This window comes from Crocuta crocuta, unplaced genomic scaffold (assembly GCF_008692635.1).
Source record: "Crocuta crocuta isolate KB4526 unplaced genomic scaffold, BGI_CrCroc_1.0 scaffold355, whole genome shotgun sequence".
NCBI classification, from domain to species: domain Eukaryota; kingdom Metazoa; phylum Chordata; class Mammalia; order Carnivora; family Hyaenidae; genus Crocuta; species Crocuta crocuta.
The window spans coordinates 792,835-810,698 of NW_027527432.1; the positions used below are offsets into that span (position 1 = coordinate 792,835).

General features: G+C 38.8%; 1 protein-coding gene and 1 long non-coding RNA gene across 2 annotated transcripts in view; both read right to left on the bottom strand.

Moving 5' to 3' along the window:
- Window positions 1-17,864, bottom strand: part of GABRG3 (gamma-aminobutyric acid type A receptor subunit gamma3) — a 700,780-nt gene that overhangs the window by 445,504 nt on the left and 237,412 nt on the right. The gene's annotated exons all lie outside the window — the stretch shown is intronic.
- LOC144227561 (uncharacterized) overlaps window positions 5,494-17,864 on the bottom strand; it is a 71,917-nt gene continuing 59,546 nt past the window's right edge. The window contains exon 3 of the long non-coding RNA XR_013333957.1: window positions 5,494-6,002. This is a non-coding gene — a long non-coding RNA (uncharacterized LOC144227561). The remainder of the gene's footprint in view (window positions 6,003-17,864) is intronic.

Sequence of the window (17,864 nt, forward strand, 5' to 3'; positions counted from 1 at the left end):
ATATCAATACCTGAGCCAAAGTTGGATGTTTAACCGACTGAGCCACCCAGGTGCCCCATTGGGTTTTTATCCAAAATGGATGTGGTACTTTATCAAATGTTTTTTTCTGCATCTATTGAAACAATCATAGGGTTCTTATTCTTTCTCCTATTGATATGATGTCATACTGATTGATTTGTGACTATTAAACCAAGCTTTCAACCTGGAATAAAATCCACTTAATCACGTAAATGGTTTCTTAAAAAGATGTTATTGAATTCAGTTTCCGAGGGTTTTACTGAGAATCTTTGCATCTATGTTCATGAGGGATATTTGCCTGTAGTTGTTGTTTTGTTTTTTTTTTTTTTTTTCTGGTGTCTTTATCTGGTTTTGGTATCAGGGTAATACTGGCCTCATAGATGGAATTTGGAAGTTTTCATTCCTTTTCTATTTTTTGGAATATTTTAAGAAGTATAGGTGTTAACTTTTCTTTAAATGTTGGTAGAATTTGCCTGTGAAACCACCTGGTCCTGGACTTTTGTTTCTTGGAGTTTTTAAATTTCCGATTCAATTTCTTTGCTATTTATCATTCTGGTCAAATTTTATACTTCTTCTTGATTCAGTTTTGTGTATTTACATGTTTCTTTTTTAGGAATTTATCCATTTCTTGTAGGTTGTCCAATTTGTTGGCATATAGTTTTCCATAATATTACCTTATGATTGTATATCTGTGGTGTTGTTTGTTAATTCTCCTCTCTCATTTGTGATTTTATTTATTTGAGTCTTCTCTCTCTCTCGCTCTCTCTCTTTTCTTGATAAGTCTGGCTAGAGGTTTAACAGCTTTATTGATTTTTTTCAGAGAACCAGATTTTGGTTTCATTGATCTGTTCTATTATCTTTTTAGTTTCTATATCATTTTTTTCAGCTCTAAACTCTATTTTTACTTTTATTTATTTATTTATTTTTAATTAAAAAAAATTTTTTTTACATCCAAGTTGGTTAGTATATAGTGCAATAATGATTTCAGGAGTTGATTCCAGTGATTCATCCCCTATGTATAACATGCAGTGCTCATCCTAACCCCTTACCCAGTTAGTCGATCCCCCCATCCACAATCCCTCCAGCAACCTTCAGTTTGTTCTCTGTACTGAAGAGTCACTTATGTTTGTCCCCCTCCTTGCTTTTACATTATTTTTGCTTCCCTTCCCTTATGTTCATCTGTTTTGTATCTTAAATTCTACATATAAGTGAAATCATTTGATATTTGTCTTTCTCTAACTAATTTCACTAGCATAATACCATCTAGTTCCATCCACGTAGTTGCAGATGGCAAGATTTCTTTCTTTTTGATTGCTGAGTAATACTCCGTTGTGTGTGTTTAAATATATATTCACCTGTCAATGGACATTTGGGCTCTTCCCACATTTTGGCTATTGTCAATAGCACTGCTACAAACATTAGGGTGCATGTGTCTCTTCAAAACTCTGTTCTAATCTTTATCATTTCTTCTTCTGGGTTTAGGTTTTGTTTTGTGTTCTTTTTCTAGCTCCTTTAGGTACAAGGTTACTTATTTATTTGAGATTTTTCTTGAGATAAGGCTGTAATGCTAAAGTTTCCTTTTAGAAACACTTTTGCTACAACCCAGAGGTTTTGGGCCATCATGTTTTCATTTTCATTTGTTTCCATGTACTTTTAAATATCATCTTTGATTTACTGGTTAACCCATTCATTGTTCAGTAGCATTTTATTTAACCTCTCTATATATATTTGTAGTCTTTCCAGATTTTTCCATATGGTTAATTTCTAATTTTATAGCATTGTGTTCAGAGAATAGACATGGCATCATTCAATCTTCTTGACGTTGTTGAGGTTTGTTTTATGGGCTAAGATGTAATCTATTCTGGAGAATGTTTCATGTTCACTTGAAAAGAATGCATATTCTATTGTTTTAGGATAGGATATTCTTAATATATCTGTTAAATCCCTTTTTTTCCCCGGTGTGTCATTCAAACCATTGTTTCCTTATTGATATTCTATTTAGATGATCTGTCTATTGATATAAGTGAGATGTAAAAGTCCCCTACTATTATTGTATTATTATCAATTAGTTCCTCTATGTTTGCTTTTTAACTGTTTTATGCATTTAGGTGCTTTCATGTTGAGTGCATAAATATTTACAATTGTTATGTCATCTTGCTGGGTTGTCCTCTTTATTTTATACTGCGCTTCTTTGCCTCTTGTTACAGTCTTTATTTTAAAATCCATTTTGTCCAATATAAGTATTGCTGCTCTGGCTTTCTTATGACATCATTTGTATGATATATATTTCTCTATCATCTCACTTTCAATCTGTAGGTGTCCTTAGTTCTAAAATGTGTCCCTTTTAGGCAGTGTTTAGGTGGATCTCATTTTTAAAATCATTCTGCCACCCTAAGTCATTTGTTGGAGCATTTAGTCCATTTACATTCAAGGTAATTAATTATTGATAGATATGAATTTACTGCCATTTTTTTTACTTGTTTTGTGTTTATTTCTTAAGATTTTCTCTGATTCCTGTATTTCTCTCTTTTATGTTTTGCTGATTTTCCTTAGTATATACTTGGATTTATTTCTTTTTATTTTTTAGATATTTATTAGTGGTTTTTGATATACAGTTACCATTAGATTTACATATTACATCTTCTGCATATAGATATAAAATTTATGATCATGTAAGTTTGAACCCATTTTTTTCTCCTTTCCTCCCCACATTTTAGGTCTGTATTACCATACTTTGTAACCTTTTTTTTGTGATTTTCCTGATTTTTTTTGTGTGGAAATATTCATTTTTACTGCTTCCATGTTTCCTACCTCTGTATTGTGACTTTTGGTTCTCCTTTTCACTCAGACTCTTACTATTTTTTGCAGGGCTGGTTTAGTAGTCATGAACTCCTTTAGTTTTTGTCTGCAAAACTCTTTATCTGGATAGAGTATTTTTGGATTCAGGAATTTCCCATTCAGCATTTTGAATATATCATGGTACACCCTTCCGGACTGTGAAGTTTCTGTTGAGAAATCTCATGCTAGCCCGATGAGTTTTCCCTTGTAAGTTAATACCTTCCTTTGTCCTGCTTTTTAAAAATATTTTCTTTATCACTGTATTAGCACATTTATTTACAATATATTTTGTGTTGATCTGCTTTTTTTGATTTTGCTGAGGTTTCTCTGTGTCTCCTGAATCTAGATATCTGTTTTCTTCCACAGATTTGGGAAGTTTTCACCTATTATTTCTTCAAATAAATTGTATTCCCCCTTTTCTCTCTCTTCTTCTGAGACTCCTACAATACAAATGTTAAATTCAGTGGAGTCACTTAGTTTCCTAAATCTATTCACCTTTTGCATCATTCTTTTCTCTCTCTTTTGTTCAGCTTAATTACTTTCTATTCCTTTGTCTTCTAGGTCATGAATTCATTCCTCTGTTTCTTCAAGCCTGCTGTTCATTCTATCAAGCATGTTTCTTATTTAATTAATTGTACCCTTTATGTCTAAAACGTTTTTCTTACCTCTATGGAAGGATATCACTCATGTTTTCCCCTCTTTTCTCAAGTCTAATGAGTCTCATTGCCATTGCTTTAAACTTATTATTATTATTTTTAGATCAGGGATGTTACTCTGCATATTGCTTAGATCTCTGGCTGTGGCCTTGTCTTGTTTTTTTTTTTTTCACATGGGATAAATTTCTCTGTTTCCTCATTTTGTCTGCTTCTCTGTGTCTATCTGTGTTTAAAAAGTCAGCTGTGTCTTCTCTTAAAAACAGTGATTTTATGAAGAAGTTCTAGAGTGCCCTGCAGTGCAATGTCCCCTCGGCACCAGAACGTGATATTTCAGGAGAGCATCCTGTGTGTTGCTTACATCCTGGTATTGTGTCTGAGCCACTTTTCTCCTCCATGAAGTCATCGGCACTGACTCTCTGCCTATTGTGGGTTGTGATCACTCTCTGTAGTGTTAACGGGAACCAGCAGGCCAACTCTGGGGGTGCATGCACACCAGGGAACTTGGGAGCAGGGCAGCAGTGTTAGAAAAATGTGCACTGGGCCACTATTTAAATGCTGGATACTCTTTAATTCTGTCGTGCTAGGGGCTGTGTGCTAGGGCAGCCAGGAGTATGAGGCTGGGCACAGAACCAGATGGTGGTTGGCAGTGTGCATCTGGGTACAGTGTGGAATTTTAGCCCATTGTAGTGGCAGGGTAGCCACTCAGCCTAGGCTGTGTACATGGCAGCTGTGCATAACCCATGATAGCAGCCAAGGTTGAATGGTTCGACAAGGTGAGAGATAGTGCCTATCATCACCAGACTGGGCAGGGGCAGAATAACAAGGCTCCACATGGCATGCATTGGCATCTGGGGGTGCAAGCTAAGAGTGGCTAGGGGAACACAGCTAAGTGTGGCAGAGGTACGTGGCGCTTGATGGCAGCTGTGCACCTGGGAGCTAGGTGCCAACGAAGTTTTAACAAATTTTTTTCCTGAACACAGGACTGAAACCAGAAGACTTGGAGTAGGCAAGTCCTGAGGAGAACTTGTGGGCTTGGCACACTGGTAGAGAGTTAGGTAGCAAGTGTCTGTGCATCCCTACCTCCAGTAGGAGTCTCTGTTCTTATCTTGGGGGATAGAGGAGGAAAATGGTGCCTGTAGCTCCCTTGTTCACAAAGACATCCCCCTACACACTCAGAAATCAGTATGAACCGATCTGTCTCCTGTTTGCTCACAGCATTTTGTAACTAGTCATTTTTATGTTGCCTTTCCCACAAAGGCTGCTGTCTCTTTAAAGGTGGCAATCAGCTATCTCTCACCATCCTGGCTCCTTTAGTGCTGAGCCAACTGATCTCCAAAGTATCAGGTTCCAAGTCCCACCTGTTTTACAAACTCACAAAATTCAGTCCTTCTGGTTTTAAAGCCAAACATTATGGGGATTAGTCTTCCATGCAAGCTCCCTGGTGTGAGGACCCATTTCTATGCCCTCTCTTCTGTTCCTCTGCCTCCCTTCCTCCTATGGGTAGCCTCCCTATGCCTTTCCGACCTTCCTAAGGTCAGATGTAGCTTCTTCTCTATATTTAGTTGTGGAGTTTTTCTTGCAGTCTTTGAATCACTCTCCAGTTTATTGACTTGGATGTAGATGATATCTAGTTGAAAGTGAGGGATAGGAAAAAGAGCCCCTATCTCTTCTCAAGCTCCTCAAGTTCTGATTTACTTTAAGACTTTTTTCTGAGTTTCAAGCTGCTGGAAACTTAGAAATGTTAATTAGAAACACAGAGAACTACAGTAGACAATACCACTGATGGCATCAAGACGTTAGGGTGAAATGATAACAAGCAGACATAAAACATCAGAGAGCTCCACCGTCAGGAGTCCTTGAACAGTGTAGCCAGCACTGCAGCCATGCCAGATGACCTCTTGGGTATCTCAACCAGCCCTCTGTTTAAGGACCGCACAACAACTTACATTTGATGAACTGTCTTTAACACCAAATTGCAAATTACATTTTAGAAAGTGGCTGCCAAAAGAGTACAGTTAAATCTATCCTTATAGTTTGAGGACAATGCATATTTATGTTTGCCAGGGGCTTTCTGTGCTTCAGGGCATATGGAGTATTTGCTTGGATCCCGTAGAAGGCTCTTTGTTGCACCTGGTGAAGAGATGACTGAAGGAAGACAAGGCATGATGGCATGTACAAAACACTACCTGCACATGGTCAGTTTCTGTTAGCCGTGATGACATTAAGGATGCGACATCTGGTCCTCTCGGTGGACAAAAAGAGACCCACGTGACTATGGTCCAGATACAGGCACGTTTGGGCCTGGCATTCCTTACTGGCTTCCTTCCTTCCAGGTCTTTTTCTATCTCGGACGTCCACAATAACAAAAATATATTCCAAGCAGCCTCAAAGATGGCCTGTGGTATTTCTTCAACCCTTTTATTTCTACTTTCTGACTGACAGGAACATGGTTCTTAAGGAGACACTTCAATAGTGGATTTTCTAAGAAATCTAGAGAGACCAGGGTAAAAAAAAACCAGGGGATATGTTGTTAGGAACTTGGCCTTCAGGTGTGCTTTGACAAACCATGTTGTCAAGCAAAATATCCACAACAGGACTGTCCCCATACCTCCTCCTTATGTCCCTGAGGGCATTTGCATAGCCTACAGGGAGTGTTCCTTTCTGGGCTATGGGAATGCTACTCCTTCTACTCTGCTGGCACTTGACTGATAAGATTTCAATATTTAAATGTTCAAGCTGTATCATGGTCAACTGTTATTATATGTTCTAACAACAAGTAATGTCAGTAATATTCTCTATTGCACTTACTATTATCAAGGGAAACATAAGAGAGGTATCCCTCATAGTTAGTAATTCACTGCCAGCACAATTCTAAATCAGTCTAGATTGTGAGTTTGAAACTGAGCATGCACTAGTGCCTGTATTTGTGTGTATGGGTGTGTGAATGTGATAGAGAGTTAATTCAAATAACTGCAAGTGGCCCAAAGCTGGGAAGAATACTTGGCTGGGAGAAGACACACAGGGCAATGCGTCATTGAACATTATGGGAACCAGAAATGTAAAAGTCTCCCATGTCAAGAAAATGTATTCCTGAATACTCTTGTTACTAACCTCATTTTCTCTTACCATTGGCAAAATAGGCACTAACTCTGTGGTGTGCAATCAAGGAGAGGAAAGTTCAATACGAATTATAGGTATTTCTGGAGGCTGAGGAAAAAAAGAGATCCTTTTTTCTGCTTTAGCTACCTGTCAACATTCACTTCAACTCCACCCCCTTCATAGCAAGGCTCCTGTGGACTTGCTTCTGTGGTCCTCAGAGACAGTCTGTCTTGCACAGAACTGGCTAGTCCCTGGTAATGTGGGTAAGTTGTCCAGCCCCTAGAAAGGAACCTAGCACATGGTGAAGCCCATGAATGTTTGTAGGATCCTTTTTTCATCCTAAGAATTAGCCCTAAACCAGGTTTCCAGGCTTCAAATATTCTAGCTTATTTTTATAGACCAAAACTCTCAAGAAGAAGCATTTCTTAGTGTTCAAAAATGCTATGGACTATGGTACACTGCCCTTAGGCTAGTGACCATATGTTTGTTGTTCAGCATGATTGTTCTCTTTCTTTCCCTCTGTATTCCTTCTTCCTTTTCTCTCATTTTTCACACACACACACACACACACACACACACACGCACACACGCACACACTAGCTGGTTGAATGCTTATTCCATGTAATTCAGCGACATCCTATCTTCAGTTCTGTTGACTGACTTTATGATGCTTTATCGTACAAATATCCTGGGTATTTGTTTCTATTTTTTTAATCTTTAAAAAATGTTTATTTATTTTGAGAGAGCAAGAGAGAGAGAGAGAGAGAGCAGGGGAGGGGGATAGAGAGAGGGGGACACAGAATGTGAACTAGGCTCCAGGTTCTGAGTTGTCAGCACAGAGCCCAACATGGGACTCAAACTCACAAACTGTGAGATCTTGACCTGAGCTAAAGTCAGACACTCAACTGACTGAGCCACCCAGGCATTCTGGGGTATTTGCTTTTCTAACTCTCTTCTTGACCTGTCCACATTTAAGCAATAGTAGCCATGCCTTGCAGCTGCATGTCTAAAAGACAACATACTGCTAGAGACCCAACAGGTACTCAAAAGAGAACAAATTCTTTTTAATCTCTTTTTTAGAAATCAAAGCAGATTTAGTTAGTCAAGAAGCTGACAGAAGCTAAAGACATTCTGCTCTACTTCCCCTCTCCACTTTATATTTGTTTCGATTAGTGGGGATTATTCTAAGGGAGATGGCTGGGTATCTATACAGATTGTGGGAGATGCTGTACTTTATGTTTCATAAACTATGGATGAGCTAAAAAGTTAGAAATAGCTAAAAGGGATAAGGAATATAAGCAACATCAATAAAAAATTTAAAATGAAGTAAATCTCAAAGCCCTAAGTAAAGATTTTTGTGGGGAGTGATGAACATAACTCAGGGGTAGCACACTAGGGCTCTCAGGTCAAGTCTACCTGAAGGATGTTTGTGTAAATAAAGTTTCCTTGGACACAGCCATGTCCACCATTCATATGTGTTTCATGGTTGTTTTCACTATGAGGGCACAGGTGAGCCATGGCAACAGAGACCCTACAGTCCACAAGGTCTAAAGCATTTACCATCTGGACTCTTAGAGAAAGACTCTTCTGAGCCCCTCCTCTAGAAGGTAAAAGGGCCTACTCTTTTCTTTCCCATACCAGAATGCAAGATCTTTGAAGGAAGGGTCTGTTTATATTGTGCTTAGGGATGTTTCTTGAGCTAAAGAAAAGATGCCATTGATGAAGTACCTGACATTTGTCAAAAATCCTAAACACTTGATTAACACACTACTTTATGGGAAAAAATGTGATTTCTTCATTTTATTTCATGTAAAATTCCAAAAACAGAGAATATATTTTATTTTTTAAATGTTTTTTTAAAAATTTATTTCTGAGAGAGAGAGACAGACAGAGACAGAGAGAGACAGACAGACAGACAGACACACAGCATGAGCAGGGGAGGGTCAGAGAAAGAGGGAGACACAGAATCCAAAGACAGGCTCCAGGCTCTGAGCTATCTGTCAGCACAGAGCCTGACGTGGGGCTCGAACCCATGAACCATGATATCATGACTTGAGCCGAGGTCGGAAACTTAACCAACTGAGCTACCCAGGTGCCCCGGAGAATATATTTTAGAAGTGAAGAGTGATGAGACATTTTTTCTAGTATGGCTCTTAGAATTCAACCTCATAGTATAGCTAGATGATTTATAGTGAAAGGGAAAGCCATACCTGCCCCATGTAAAATTAAGTTTAAATGTAACATGGCACAGCTGCACACACACAGTGCCAGGCAATAAACCTTGCTGAACTGTATCTGCTACAACTTCTTTGTTGTAGGATCGCAAAAAAAAAGCTGGTAAATATTTATCCTACTTTTTCTTCTGCTTTTCTGTTTGGAAGAGATGGAGGCAATATCCTAGGATAAGGAAGGAAGGGAGGGAGGGAGGAAAGAGAGAGAGAGGGAGGGAGGAAGGAAGGAAGGGAGAAAGGAAGGAAAGAGAGGGAGGGAAGGAGGGAGGAAGGAAGGGAGAAAGGAAGGAAGGAGAGGGAGGGAAGGAGGGAGGGAAGGGAAGGGGGAGAGAGGAAGGAGGGAGGGGAAGGGGGAAGAAAGAATAAAGGACAAAAATAAGACAAAACTGTCACAGAAGTTTATGCAGTAGGTATTTCACTTGAGGCTGCAGTGCTTACCCTCCCATTAGGGACACATTTTCTTTCACTCAGGCACCATCAAATGGGAATCCAATTAATCGTAGCATTGAAATATATTGAGAAGTCTTGCTTTGTTGAGGTAAGAAACAAACTCACTTCAAAACAAAAGTTCATTACTTCCAGGACCAGATTAATACAATGGTTGCCATTCTAACCACGCTATCAAAATAAAAAAAATCAAAGCATTCTGTCAACATGTGGTTCTTTTATTCCAATAAGCTTTGGCTCCATCTATTCTTCATCCTTTTTTTTTTTTTTTTGTGAGACAGCTTCCNACACCAGCCCCAAAAGCAAGTGTGAGCTCCACTGCTCTGGTTCCTAAGGGTGTCACCTGTGAAGGTTTCTCCCACTAGGGCATAAACAGCTGCCACCTCATCCACACTGCTTTGAAGATCAACTAAACATCATTTAAGGAAGTCAATAATTAAAGAAATAGGTGGATGCTTATTTTGCTATGGAGAGTTCCACTGGCACCTCCTCAACAAGCCCTCCTATTAACACCAACTTGTGTTCACATAATGAAACAAAGAAGCAAGTTTCATTGTAAGAGCTGTTCAGGGCAGAAGTAGTTACCAATATGTCAAATTTAGTGGAATGGAATGGAATTTTTTTCTTTTTGGAGTTTCCTATAGAAGAAACTGGAAGAAACCTGAAGGGTCATTCCATCTAATTCTCCTTCCACTCTGTGTTTCCAGTGTTGGAAGGAGTGCCTTTTACCACTTAGTAGCTGTGTGTTCCTGGACTCATTTCACCTCACCAAGCCTCACTTTATGGGACAGCAGTAATATTAAATCCAGCAACAACCAGAGCTGCAGAAGTCATTGAGCGCTTACTATGCTCAATACCTCAAACTTGAAGCTGTCATGCATCACCTCCTTTAAACTTCACAACAACCTGAGACTATGGCCCATAGTTCAAAGATGCAGAACTATGATCCACATGGTCAAGGACCATGGTAGTATGGTTGAGAGGGGATATTCACCTAAGACCTACTCCTCCAGGGCCAAGTGAAAGAAGTCATCCAGAGAAAGAAAAATACCATATATCTCACTTATACATGGAATCAGAAAAACAAAACACTGAACTCATAGATATAGACAACAGGTTGATGGTTGCCAGGAACAAGTTGTCATGGGGAGAGGGGGCTGGGAAATGAGTGAGGGTGGCCAAAGGTACAAACTTCCAGTTGTAACATTAATAAGTTCTGAAGATGTAATTTGTAAACACTGTGACTATAGTTAAGAATAACTGTAACATTAACTATTGTTAATAGTATATTGTGTATTTGAAAGAGGCTAAAAGAATAGATCTTATAAGTTCTCATCACAAGAAAAGAATTGTAACCATACGAGGTGGCCAGTTTGCAATATAAACACATAAATTATTATGTTATGTACGCCTCAAGCTAATACAATGCTATATATCTATTACATCTCAGTAAAACTGGGGGAACATATACTTTGAGAATTTTTAATGCCCAAAACCATTTCAATCCAGCTTCAAAACAGCACTTTTGTTAATTAAATGCACAGTGTTGGATAAAATCAGGGAGTGGGGATCAAAATTGCCTACTCTCAGTGCAGCTCCCTCTGCTTAGCTGTACAGCCTTGGACACACTATTCCATCAGTCAGTTCTCACTTTCCTCAACTTGATGCCAGGAATGAAATGCCAGCTGAAAGCCAAGCATAATATTTTGCTTTGTTTATCTTTCCAATCTTTCTGTAACTATATGGTGGGGGTGGGGGATAAAGACAACTTTTTTATATTCTTATCATTGAGAAATTCAGCAATATGATAACATATCTATTAGAAAGAAATGAAGCATGTTTGTCATCCATTTAAAACTCCAGCTGATCATTTCACTGCTTGTCAGGAGGAAAAAATTGAAAACAAACTAACTTGTCATCTGTAAAATAATATTTCACAAAGTAGAAATCAAGGATTTAAAGAAATCCATCACCTAAAGCTCTTATCTCAAAAATGAACTGATCATTCTTTAGTTGAAAACTAAAAAATCATAAAAGCTGAAGTTTTATTTTCTTCTTATTTTTTTGCTCTGCTTAGCTTTGCGTCACCCTAAGACTATGTCATAACGTGCCATAGGATTTTATTTTGTAGGTTTCCTGTAAACATTAGTTGCCCATTAGCAGACTGAACCAGCAGCAGCTCATTTCAGCCAAGTGGACACCCTGCTTGTTGGACCACTGAGCCCACACGCTGCCTGCCCCACAGCAGGACCACTCTTGATTTGCAGTAGTTGCAAATCCAGCTGTGCACAGCTGGGTGTCTGGTGGGGCTACCAGACTTCAGCACAAATCCCTTTTATTGATGGCTGTGTGGATAGCTCTTTCCTGTCTATATTGGCCTCTCAGCTAAGCATCCTCCTCAGGCCATCTCATTCAAATCTTAGCTCCATGCTGGGAAGCAGGAATCCTTACCTACATTGTATAAATCAGTAGTGGAAGCCCAGGGGTGCCCAGGCATCAGGTCACACTGATTCAAAGCATGATATCTGATTCCTGAGTGCATCCTCTTTAACATCATTTATGAAAAACAATAAAAACCAGTAAAACTGTATGATTCATGGATTTGACTACCCAAAGCCTTGAGTATTTGAGAAAAACTTCTCAGGTCCATGACATTTTACTATTTGTAATTTTGAATAAATGTACATTTTAATAATAAACCTAACAAGACTAGTTTGTAGGAGCAAATTACTTAGGTCCAGATACCAGTCTGCGTTCCAGTACAGAGCTTGCAGTGTAAAAATCAGCCAGAGAAACTATAGAAAGTACTTGCGGTGAGGGACCATCCCCAGGGCTGATTTGCAAGAGTGCCTCAGAATCTGCAATTTTACTAGCTTATCCAAGTAATTCTAATATCTGTGTCAACAATCAATTATCTTTCTTTCTACTTACTACTAACTCTCATTAGGAATCACATATATTTTTTCGGTTATGTTCAGCTGTATACTATAGNAAAAAAGCTGGTAAATATTTATCCTACTTTTTCTTCTGCTTTTCTGTTTGGAAGAGATGGAGGCAATATCCTAGGATAAGGAAGGAAGGGAGGGAGGGAGGAAAGAGAGAGAGAGGGAGGGAGGAAGGAAGGAAGGGAGAAAGGAAGGAAAGAGAGGGAGGGAAGGAGGGAGGAAGGAAGGGAGAAAGGAAGGAAGGAGAGGGAGGGAAGGAGGGAGGGAAGGGAAGGGGGAGAGAGGAAGGAGGGAGGGGAAGGGGGAAGAAAGAATAAAGGACAAAAATAAGACAAAACTGTCACAGAAGTTTATGCAGTAGGTATTTCACTTGAGGCTGCAGTGCTTACCCTCCCATTAGGGACACATTTTCTTTCACTCAGGCACCATCAAATGGGAATCCAATTAATCGTAGCATTGAAATATATTGAGAAGTCTTGCTTTGTTGAGGTAAGAAACAAACTCACTTCAAAACAAAAGTTCATTACTTCCAGGACCAGATTAATACAATGGTTGCCATTCTAACCACGCTATCAAAATAAAAAAAATCAAAGCATTCTGTCAACATGTGGTTCTTTTATTCCAATAAGCTTTGGCTCCATCTATTCTTCATCCTTTTTTTTTTTTTTTTGNCTCAAAATGCATTTTTGTTGTTTACTTGTATGTGCTCCACTGGACACCAGCCCCAAAAGCAAGTGTGAGCTCCACTGCTCTGGTTCCTAAGGGTGTCACCTGTGAAGGTTTCTCCCACTAGGGCATAAACAGCTGCCACCTCATCCACACTGCTTTGAAGATCAACTAAACATCATTTAAGGAAGTCAATAATTAAAGAAATAGGTGGATGCTTATTTTGCTATGGAGAGTTCCACTGGCACCTCCTCAACAAGCCCTCCTATTAACACCAACTTGTGTTCACATAATGAAACAAAGAAGCAAGTTTCATTGTAAGAGCTGTTCAGGGCAGAAGTAGTTACCAATATGTCAAATTTAGTGGAATGGAATGGAATTTTTTTCTTTTTGGAGTTTCCTATAGAAGAAACTGGAAGAAACCTGAAGGGTCATTCCATCTAATTCTCCTTCCACTCTGTGTTTCCAGTGTTGGAAGGAGTGCCTTTTACCACTTAGTAGCTGTGTGTTCCTGGACTCATTTCACCTCACCAAGCCTCACTTTATGGGACAGCAGTAATATTAAATCCAGCAACAACCAGAGCTGCAGAAGTCATTGAGCGCTTACTATGCTCAATACCTCAAACTTGAAGCTGTCATGCATCACCTCCTTTAAACTTCACAACAACCTGAGACTATGGCCCATAGTTCAAAGATGCAGAACTATGATCCACATGGTCAAGGACCATGGTAGTATGGTTGAGAGGGGATATTCACCTAAGACCTACTCCTCCAGGGCCAAGTGAAAGAAGTCATCCAGAGAAAGAAAAATACCATATATCTCACTTATACATGGAATCAGAAAAACAAAACACTGAACTCATAGATATAGACAACAGGTTGATGGTTGCCAGGAACAAGTTGTCATGGGGAGAGGGGGCTGGGAAATGAGTGAGGGTGGCCAAAGGTACAAACTTCCAGTTGTAACATTAATAAGTTCTGAAGATGTAATTTGTAAACACTGTGACTATAGTTAAGAATAACTGTAACATTAACTATTGTTAATAGTATATTGTGTATTTGAAAGAGGCTAAAAGAATAGATCTTATAAGTTCTCATCACAAGAAAAGAATTGTAACCATACGAGGTGGCCAGTTTGCAATATAAACACATAAATTATTATGTTATGTACGCCTCAAGCTAATACAATGCTATATATCTATTACATCTCAGTAAAACTGGGGGAACATATACTTTGAGAATTTTTAATGCCCAAAACCATTTCAATCCAGCTTCAAAACAGCACTTTTGTTAATTAAATGCACAGTGTTGGATAAAATCAGGGAGTGGGGATCAAAATTGCCTACTCTCAGTGCAGCTCCCTCTGCTTAGCTGTACAGCCTTGGACACACTATTCCATCAGTCAGTTCTCACTTTCCTCAACTTGATGCCAGGAATGAAATGCCAGCTGAAAGCCAAGCATAATATTTTGCTTTGTTTATCTTTCCAATCTTTCTGTAACTATATGGTGGGGGTGGGGGATAAAGACAACTTTTTTATATTCTTATCATTGAGAAATTCAGCAATATGATAACATATCTATTAGAAAGAAATGAAGCATGTTTGTCATCCATTTAAAACTCCAGCTGATCATTTCACTGCTTGTCAGGAGGAAAAAATTGAAAACAAACTAACTTGTCATCTGTAAAATAATATTTCACAAAGTAGAAATCAAGGATTTAAAGAAATCCATCACCTAAAGCTCTTATCTCAAAAATGAACTGATCATTCTTTAGTTGAAAACTAAAAAATCATAAAAGCTGAAGTTTTATTTTCTTCTTATTTTTTTGCTCTGCTTAGCTTTGCGTCACCCTAAGACTATGTCATAACGTGCCATAGGATTTTATTTTGTAGGTTTCCTGTAAACATTAGTTGCCCATTAGCAGACTGAACCAGCAGCAGCTCATTTCAGCCAAGTGGACACCCTGCTTGTTGGACCACTGAGCCCACACGCTGCCTGCCCCACAGCAGGACCACTCTTGATTTGCAGTAGTTGCAAATCCAGCTGTGCACAGCTGGGTGTCTGGTGGGGCTACCAGACTTCAGCACAAATCCCTTTTATTGATGGCTGTGTGGATAGCTCTTTCCTGTCTATATTGGCCTCTCAGCTAAGCATCCTCCTCAGGCCATCTCATTCAAATCTTAGCTCCATGCTGGGAAGCAGGAATCCTTACCTACATTGTATAAATCAGTAGTGGAAGCCCAGGGGTGCCCAGGCATCAGGTCACACTGATTCAAAGCATGATATCTGATTCCTGAGTGCATCCTCTTTAACATCATTTATGAAAAACAATAAAAACCAGTAAAACTGTATGATTCATGGATTTGACTACCCAAAGCCTTGAGTATTTGAGAAAAACTTCTCAGGTCCATGACATTTTACTATTTGTAATTTTGAATAAATGTACATTTTAATAATAAACCTAACAAGACTAGTTTGTAGGAGCAAATTACTTAGGTCCAGATACCAGTCTGCGTTCCAGTACAGAGCTTGCAGTGTAAAAATCAGCCAGAGAAACTATAGAAAGTACTTGCGGTGAGGGACCATCCCCAGGGCTGATTTGCAAGAGTGCCTCAGAATCTGCAATTTTACTAGCTTATCCAAGTAATTCTAATATCTGTGTCAACAATCAATTATCTTTCTTTCTACTTACTACTAACTCTCATTAGGAATCACATATATTTTTTCGGTTATGTTCAGCTGTATACTATAGTGGAAATCCTATGCATTTGGTAAATTCAGGAATTCACTGTATTTTCTTGTGTGCAGAAATAGATGGGAAACATTGTTAAGTATATGGAATATATGGCATAAAAAGTCCAGAAATATCTTAAGTAGGTCCTTATGATCTGAATATGATCAGAATCTGTCCTTTTTGAGTTCTGGAGTCTTTGGTTTGCTGTTGCTTAGTCAGCATTTTGGGAATGCTTACACATAAAAACCACTCAATAAATACATGTAAGTGAATGGATAATCATTTATTGATGATATATTACATAACAGAAAAAGGAACAAATGTCTCCAGAAAGATGTGGCTAGGATGCATATGTGTGGTCAGATGGCTTTGTGTATATATGAGAGCGCATTATCACAGAACAAATAGAATTAGCAATTTATTCAGATGGAAATCATGGAATCTGTTTTTGGCCCTAACCTCTGTCTGATTCTTTCAGTGTAATGGCTTTGAGTGGACACACATCTGTAATATAGTTTTCCTTATTTGTTGCATGACCAGCTATTTGTATTAGGATATATCTGTTAACAAACCCAGTCCCATGTGTGAGTCTAGATAAGACTTCTTAACAAACAGGGTGTATATTGGCAAGAAGATTGTTTTCAGTTTTTCCCTCTTTGATGGATAAAGTCTAGAATGAAGGACTCTGGGGATTTGGCATAGGGCAGCATGAGTATATTGATCTTAGACTCCCCACCACCAACACTCCCTAAATTGCCTGCATGATATGAGCTGCTCTCAGTGCCTGTCAATGACACAGGATTAGAGCTTAAAAGCAACTTTTAACAAACCATTCCTCTTCCCAGGTGTCTGGCTGCAATGTCTCCATCCTGAAATCTTAGAGATAAATAGATTTGATAGTGAGATATGAAAAAAATTATTGAATTCTGGCCCTTTATCTCTTCAGGTCCTTACTGCCCTTTTCCATGTCATGAAGGTTGAAAATGGGGCTCTTGTAAGCAGAGTCAGTGCAATCTAGCAGCTAAAAGTAACACCTGATATGAGAGAGGAATTTCCATCCCTGCTATGGACTGTGTCTGTTTCCCCCAAATTCATATGTTGAAGCTCTAATGTCCCAAGAAATAAAGGTTACTTAGAAATAAAGTTTTTATGGAAGTAATTAAATCTAAAGTGAGATCATAAGTGTGGGATCCCAATGAGCTAAGATTAGTGCCCTTATCTCTGCTATGTGAGGACATGTAGAGGAAGCTGCTATCTGCAAGGCAGAAAGGGAGGTCCTACAAAACAACAAATTGGCTGGCACCTTAAATTTGGGCTTTCCAGCCTCCAGAACTGTGAGAAACAAATTTATTTATTGTTTAAGTAATACAGTCCATGGTATTTTGTTAGTGTAGCCTGAGAAAACTGAAACAAACTCTAAAATCTAAACCAAAACAATTTTGTGTATCAGGTTGATCAGTCCAAATCTCAAGCCCTAACTAGATATTAGAGAATTTTCAGAGGGCATAATGGATCCATATGCTAACAGTGACAAAATGTGGATGGTAAGAGAATTAGTCAATGGGTTTGGAGCCAGGGAGGGTGAAGGAGGAAATAAAAGAACAATGAAAAAAATAGAGCTGGTGGTGGTAGTGTGTTTTAATCACCTCTAGAACTGACCCCGCTTGAACACATATATGCAAGCATTCACAGACACACAGTATAGGTTCACCTTAGAAATAGGATACAAATTGGATGAAGATAATGGGGTAAATGATGATGTGGTTGGAGTCCTGCATTGAGTTTGACGGTATGAAAGAAGCCAGGGTTGACTAAGGGAAGTGGGGTGATAAGTGGATCAGGAAAAGGGGAGTGCAAGCTACTGTATAAGAGAGTTTAGTACATTACCAGAGGAGCAATGGGCCACTTGAGTAACTGTCACTAAGTGATCTGGAAGAAATTTACAGTTGCTATTTCATTCAGTGTCTTTTTAATTTTCTGTTTTTTGTTTGTCCACTCAGGTCAATTGTTTGTTTGTTCTCAGTTGCTGCCATTAGGTGTAAATCTGCTCAGTCTGTTTGTTCAGAAAAACTAACAGTTCCCATACCTTTACTTAGATAGTACTAAGTTGAAAGAAAGAGTGTAGTGGTCATTTTCAATTTATCTCTATAGCCCCTAGGTACCAATTAACATCTTCATGAGCTCTGTGACATGAAGATGAAGGACACTGATCCCAATGTTTCCTGAGGA